General features: G+C 43.9%; 1 long non-coding RNA gene across 1 annotated transcript; it reads right to left on the bottom strand.

Annotated features, from left to right (window-relative positions):
* Positions 1 to 340: 340 nt before the first annotated feature.
* Positions 341 to 2,544, bottom strand: LOC309367844. The gene is made up of 3 exons (XR_014167379.1): positions 2,459 to 2,544; positions 1,902 to 1,979; positions 341 to 482 (listed from the first exon to the last, which is right to left on the bottom strand). It is a non-coding gene; the product is annotated as an uncharacterized lncRNA (long non-coding RNA).
* Positions 2,545 to 7,529: the final 4,985 nt, after the last annotated feature.

Below are 7,529 nucleotides of genomic sequence, written 5' to 3'. Positions count from 1 at the left end.
GATCAAATCACGAGAGCCCACTTTGGAATCAGAGCTCGGTGAATAGACACCCCTTCTCTTGTCACAGTTTCTTGCGTCAAAGCTGACGGTAGGAAAGGCGTTTTCAGATTCCCCTCTGGCTCTCCTCGTACCACTGGACTGCCAGCAGGTATCGCATGGTTCTGTGTCTTATTCTCCACCTCCCCTTTCGCCATCCTTCATGCAAAGCAGCTGCAATGCAGCCTGCTTACCAGCAGCTATTAACACCAGTTGCTATTCCTGTTTCTCATCTAACAGCTTCTTTTAGTCAAACAGGTCTCAGAATGATCACACAGAAGGAATCCTGCAGCTTGCCAAATAGTGTTTCTGGCAGAAGAGACCGACTCTTTAATATACATCATGCTTCTGAAGCTCCTCACGTTGCCTCATCAAATTTTCGGTTGCCTGGCAGCAAAGCTCTGCAAAAGAAGTTCAGCAGCCATTGAACTGGGTACCATGAGAGCCTAGGGAAGATGTCAAGCAGTTTGTTTTATTTGTATTGGTATCTGAATGTGAACACTTTTCTATATTTGGAAAAGTCCATACGTATTTTGTGTTAACAAATTCTATCTGCCATCCATTCGTTCCATATGTAAACTTGTTGTCTTTCAAAAAATGGATTGGCCCAAAAAACACTGAGGGGCTTGATTCTATTATATAAGCTGGCCCCACATACCATGGTTTTCCTGAAGCTTTAGAAATGATACAATAAACCTATTACTGAGGGGGAGGCTCACCTTTTAAAAACTAAAACTGGGAAGTCTGATTTGTGCATATAATGCTATGTAATTATAATTATATTGTTTACCAGCAATAACAGGGCATATGCCCTAAATTAATTAATCCATAAGTAGACAAAGAATAAACATCAGAATAAAAAATTATCAACTTTTCATTAAAAAGTTATATTCAAAACCATTCAAGTCAGATAACACATTTATAGTCAGTTTCCCTTGAGCGCAGATGGCACTTTAAGTGGCTTATAGTCTTTGCTGGGTTGATCAATTTTTCTGCTGACTTTTTTTTATATATATGATTATGAAATGCAGGTCTTATTTTAAAGATGTGCGTATGTTGGTTGGTTTGGTTGTTATGCACTGCTTTGCAAAGAATGTTTTCTTTAAAAGTGGTTTGTACGTTTACTAAACTTGAAGACAGATGGGCCTGTGGTTTGGTCAGGTCCTTAGTCTGGCATCTTCACCAGCTCCTCTTGGTCATCTCTTAGCAATCACATTTCACAACAAGGCTCCTATTTGAAAGGGGAGGAGCACCAAGGGCAGATCGACACTCATGGTTTTAAACATTAAGTAACGGTTTTCACCTAGACAGCATCTTAAAAAGCAAAAAAAAAAAAAAAAAGGCAGAAACATCACCTTACCAACAAAGGTCTGTATAGTTAAAGCCATGGTTTTCCCGGTAGTGATGTATGGAAGTGAGAGCTGGACCATAAAGAAGGCTGATCGCCAAAGAATTGATGCTTTTGAATTATGGTGCTGGAGGAGACTCTTGAGAGTCCCATGGACTGCAAGAAGATCAAATGCATCCATTCTTAAGGAAATTAGCTCTGAGTGCTCACTGGAAGGACAGATTCTGAAGCTGAGACTCCAATAATTTGGCCACCTCATGAGAAGAGAAGACTCCCTGGAAAAGACCCTGATGTTGGGAAAGATGGAGGGCACAAGGAGAAGGGGACGACAGAGGACGAGATGGTTGGACAGTGTTCTCGAAGCTACAAACATGAGTCTGACCAAACTGCGGGAGGCAGTGGAAGACAAGAGTGCCTGGCGTGCTCTGGTCCATAGGGTCACAAAGAGTCGGACACGACTAAACAACTAAACAACAACAACGGTTTTCACAACGTAGATGGATACATGACATCTTGCTTTTAACCTTCGTAATGCATTATTAAAATGTGACACCAGAGGGCCCTGCAGAGCAACCAGCAACCGTCTGCAGGGAAACTGTTTTGATGGAGAAAACAAAGAAACAGTTTTAATTTACAAGTAGGCCCTGTGATATTTTAGAAAGGCATATCTAATATCATTCTAATAAGGTTAAACAGGTCCGTGTAGGTCCAGCACAAGGTAGAAAGAGAAGCAATTAGCAGAGGCCTGCCGGTAGAGCCAGACCTGCCTTCTTCTTTGCTGCTGCACCCTTGAGCTGGACTGGACCACACATGAGGCAAGGTGAGGCAACTGCCTCAGATGGCAGGATCCACAGGGACCGCAGGTCCTGATGCAGCAGATCTTTATTCCCCCTTTGCTCCTGATGTTGGCCTTTACCAAGTCTTTCTTCCCTGGCAGGCGGAGAGCAGCATTTGGTGGTTTGCCTCAGGTGCCAAAATATATTGGGCCTGCCCTGCACTTGAGGATGAGGCCAGCCCAGAAGTGAGGAGCAGCTAGGTGAGTCGGATGGTAGCAGATCAGGAAGAGGGACTCACCTGCTGCCACCTGAAGTGGTACAGTCAGGAATTCCTCAGACAACAGCCTCATTCTGCTGTGTAATGCATAGGACGGCTAACAGCTTTAAGGATATGCTAGCATCAATTTGCATGGAGGAATGGGTAGGGCTTGAAGGCGATATGGCAGGTGTGTACTGAAATGAAACCAAACATTATTTCTCTGCATTGTAAAGCTGTATATTGAGGAGTGGAATCAAACCAGCTGATTGTGTTTCCTAACACCAAACTAATACCTTTCTTCTGGGCCAGCCCTACGATGAGGCAGAGGGAGGCAGCTGCCTCAGGTGACAGGTGCTGAGGTGCAGGGAGGGGACAGTGCCATATGAGTGCCATGTTGTCTGGCTGTACCCCTTGCATTAGCCTGCTGTCCTCAGGATGCAGTCCTTTTACCAGTATTGAAGATTAAACTACCAGTCAAATTGGCTTCTGTCTGTGCCTTAGGAGAAGGCACCATCTTGAGCTTTGCCCAAGGCAGCAGATTGTCCTGAGCTGCTTCTGCTCTGTGTTTGGGGTGTTTTGTTCTGGGCCAAGTAACATTTTCTGGAGAGTATCATTTTATCTTTCTTTACTGCTGTTTTATCTTCAGTTGCACGCACACACTCAACTTTAGAGATACAGAACATGGAGCTGTCCATTTACAAATGGACTGCTGGATGCTGACACTGCTGTTTCCATGGCAACCTGTCAGACCGCGCAAGGCTGTGAAGATGCATTCATAAGCATCAAATAGCAACAGGGTGTTCTTTCAGATCTCATATATAAGTCGTATCAATTTGAAATGCAGCTCCTCCTTTTTATCTCTCTCTCTTTGATTTTCCATGCACACTATATGTTCAAAACACATCCCCCCCAAGAACCATGCAAACTGTAGGTTGTTAATGGTGCTGGGAATTGTTGCTCCATGGGGGTAAACTACAGTTCCCCTAGTTTTTTGGGTGTATACTTTAAGAGTATGGTGTATACACCAGTGTGAGATTTTCTGTAACACCCTGTCCATCCATCACTTTACTTTGTATGCCTTAGAAGAAGCACACTATAAATTATGCTTCAGTTAACCTTTAGTTTCAACTTTGTATTTTGACTCCTGATCAATTGATGTAGGCGAAAACTCATTGGACTTGTTTGCTACTAAAATTCTATACTGCATACAGATATTGAGATTTTTCTCCCTCCTTTTTTTGGTCTATTTTGGATGCTGACTGTTTGGATGCTGACTGTTGTATGAAATTTGCCACATAGAACCTAATTAAGGCAGGATATAGTTTGGCCGGACGCAGGGACGCAGGTGGCGCTGTGGGTTAAAGCCTCAGCGCCTAGGACTTGCCGATCGAAAGGTCGGCGGTTCAAATCCCTGCTGCGGGGTGCGCTCCCGCTGCTCGGTCCCAGCGCCTGCCAACCTAGCAGTTCGAAAGCACCTCCGGGTGCAAGTAGATAAATAGGGACCGCTTACCAGCGGGAAGGTAAACGGCGTTTCCGTGTGCGGCTCTGGCTCGCCAGAGCAGCGATGTCACGCTGGCCACGTGACCCGGAAGTGTCTCCGGACAGCGCTGGCCCCTGGCCTCTTAAGTGAGATGGGCGCACAACCCCAGAGTCTGTCAAGACTGGCCCGTACGGGCAGGGGTACCTTTACCTTTACCTTTATAGTTTGGCCACATATGTGCCAAGTGTGTTTTAGTTTTTCAGTTTAACATTGGCCTCCACATGGCGTGATGTGTCCAAATGTGTGTCTATGTTTTCTAAGCTGGCTGAAGTAAATCTCCACTGAAATACTGTTACAGTTTTACAGGAAGAGGGATGACATTTGTATGTGCAAGCTGGACAACTGCCAGTTTGTGAAATCAAAGAGCAGCTTTGCACAATATTCATGCAATTGAGAGCTCTGGGTATAGATTTAGCACTTGCCCAGAAATTAACATTCGGGGCAGAATCCACTGTTTATCCCCACGGCACTGCTTGTTTTAAAACATTAAACATGTAAGAGACTTTTGACAAAATGATACAGTGATATATTCCAGTGTGAGAACATGCAGACTTTCAAGTTTCCACACTACAAAACTGACTCATGGCCCAGGTTTTATTTAGATTAAAGTTCTAAATAGGGTAGCTGTCAAGTTTCAAACAGCTTGGCAAATCCAAGTATAAACAGGGCCTTGAACAAAAGCAGGCTCGGCAGGTTCCGGTCATCTTTGCTCCAGATTAAGACCCAAACTACATTTTATGCAGAAACGTGTCTCACTGTAATAGCCTAACAGGCTTTTTAAATCAAGGAGAGCTACTTGTTTTTTTGGATGGTCAAGGTCAGAGCAACAGCATGCCCACCATTGGCTTGGTGACTTTCCCCATGCTTCAAAATTTTGAAACAAATACAAATTTATTACTAAACCCCCTCAATACTACTATAACTCAGGGGAATGGGTGGCGCCGTGGTCTAAACCACTGAGCCTCTTGGGCTTGCCAATCAGAAGGTTGGCCATTCAAATCCATGCGACGGGGTGAGTTTCCGTTGCTCTGTCCCAGCTTCTGCTAATCTAATCATCATCACCATCATCATCTAGCAGTTCGAAAGCATGCCAGTGCAAGTAGATAAAAAGGTACAGTTTCTTGCAGGGGATTTATTCTAAGACCCCTATTACCCAGCGTCTATGTCCATGCACAATGAATGAAGTAGAGGACTTCATACATTTCTTTTTCTACTGCCCTATTTATGAGCTAATAAGAACTAAGCTCCTCCTCTTGATCCCGTCCACCATCACATCTAAGGAAGACTGTTTGAAATCGCTTCTTGTGGACGCAAATCCACAAATTTCACGTGGGGTGGCAATCTTTATAGTGCAGGCTTTGAAACTCAGGGCTACTCTGGGTAGTGTGCCCTAGACCTGGACATGTTTTAATTCTTTTATTACCTTTTTAACCTAATGTGCCGAGCCTATTTTGGGGCCATTATATGCTTTATATACATCCGCACTTTAGATTCCTGGCGCCGGCAACTAAATCTTTACATTATTGTCTTAGGGTAATTTAAATGTCATAACGCCAGTAATATCGCTTTGAATCTTGTTTGGTTGCTTGTCTCTAGCATTTTTGTCTTATCCTGCTATGGCCGTATGCTAATGCAATAAAGGTTTGATTGATTGAAAAGGTACAGTTGTGGCAGGAAGGTTAAACGGCGTTTCCATGTGCTCTGGCTTCCGCCATAGTTGCCTTTGACTGGACTTAACCGTCCAGAGGTCCTTTACCCTCACCTTTCTACTATAACCAACCAAATGATTAAAATGTCATAATCAAGCAGCACAATAAAAACATATCAGAGCCTCTGACTATGACAAGATGCTGGCAGATGTGTCTCTCCTTTCTCATAGGCCGATTCTGAAAATAATCATGTCTCCCATAGCTTCAGTACTGGTGCATGGCTGCCGTCTCCATGGCGACCGCTTGCTCTGTAGAAAGCGCTGAACATGAATTTTCTTGCAATGTCCTGTAGCAGTTCTGCCTTTTGCAGAAAACCATGTGTTTCAAATAAAGAGAACAAAATGTATATATAGATTTCTTTGCATATCGCTTCTCTCTTTCCACCAACTCATTTTATCAGGCCCCAAATCTTCAGTTCACTGTCTCTCTTGACAAGCATTTTTTTTACCGCTCCCGCCTCCCTACCCTCTCTACACCCAGTGTGTTTCTTCTAGAAAAAAGGTGCACCATGAAGTTGTTACAGTAAGTGCTGCACTTTTAACCAGTATGTTTCTTCTAGGGGGGGGGGGAAAGATGCTGGTAACTGTTTATCCTTGAGAAAAAAGCACTGCTTACATACCTTCGTTGGACCCCCAGGACGATGGCAAGATGAGTTTTTGATATTTCCATTTTAGGCTAAGCATCTAATCAGATCGGGATGTAATGTTACTGTTTGGGTGTGTCTTTCATTTGGCCTTTGTGCAGGGTGCTGGGGTGGCTGCCTGGGTTGGCAGGTTTTCAAGGCCCTTGAAGGAGGGGAGGGCTCAGCTCCCTTCACACGTGCAGCTCTTTGCTGTGGTAGAACCTTCTAGGAAGTGCAGACGCTGCAACTTACTAAAAGAACTTTACCATTTATTTATTAGCTTTGTGCTGCATTTGAACAATACTTCTTTTTCTTTTTAAAAAAAGACCTTAACCATCTGTAACTATTTATTTATGCTACATTTACCACAGAAGGGGTTCCCCAGGGTCATCTAGTCCACCCCCTGCAATGCAGCAATCTCAGCTAAAGCTTCCATGACAGATGGCCATCCAACCTCTGCTTAAAAACCTCCAAGGAAGGTGAGTACACAACCTCCCGAGGGAGTCTGTTATGCAATAGTATGCTATGCAGCAGTTGTCTAGACGCAGTGTTTCCCAACCTTGTGCCTCCAGCTGTTTTTGAACTACAACTCCCATCATCCCTGACTAGCAAGACCAGTGGCAAGGGATGATGGGAACTGTAGTCCAAAAACAGCTGGAGGCACAAGGTTGGGAAACACTGGTCTAGAGCACCAAAACACAATAAGCCATTTTCTCAAAAACACAAATAGCCACCACAGGTCCTTGGTCCCATTTTGCTCCTGGAAGTCAGACAGCCTTATTATTAATTAGTAAGTCTCCAAGTATTGTTGCATGTACTCGTGAAATCATAGAATTGTTGCATTGGAAGGGACCCCGAAGGTCATCCAGTCCAACCCCCTGCAATACAGGAATCTTTTGCCCAACATGGGGCTTGAACCCAGTACACTGAGATGAAGATGTGTTGTAAAAATTAGTCTTGCAGCCTCCCTTGGGGACAGACTCATGAATCAACAAACAAATGCATCTAGCCTGGCTCTTAAAAGCACAGCAGCTTATCTGTGTTGCAACCTTTGTTTAAAAAAAATAAAAAAATGAAATGCCACTTTATTCAATTGAAGTGGATTCTACTGGCAAAAGCATGTGGTACAACAATAAATCTGTTAAGTCTTTGAGCCACAAACTATTCTGGCCTCTCTTTGTCTCTTTTCTGTTGCTGGGCAAATAACGGGCTGTGCCATAACTGCTCCTCTTCAGTGGG

The sequence above is a fragment of the Podarcis melisellensis genome, assembly GCF_964234715.1.
Source record: "Podarcis melisellensis genome assembly, chromosome: 1".
In the NCBI taxonomy this organism is placed as follows: domain Eukaryota; kingdom Metazoa; phylum Chordata; class Lepidosauria; order Squamata; family Lacertidae; genus Podarcis; species Podarcis melisellensis.
The sequence above is the reverse complement of the archived record's forward strand: the minus strand, read 5'-3'. Positions and strand labels throughout refer to the sequence as shown.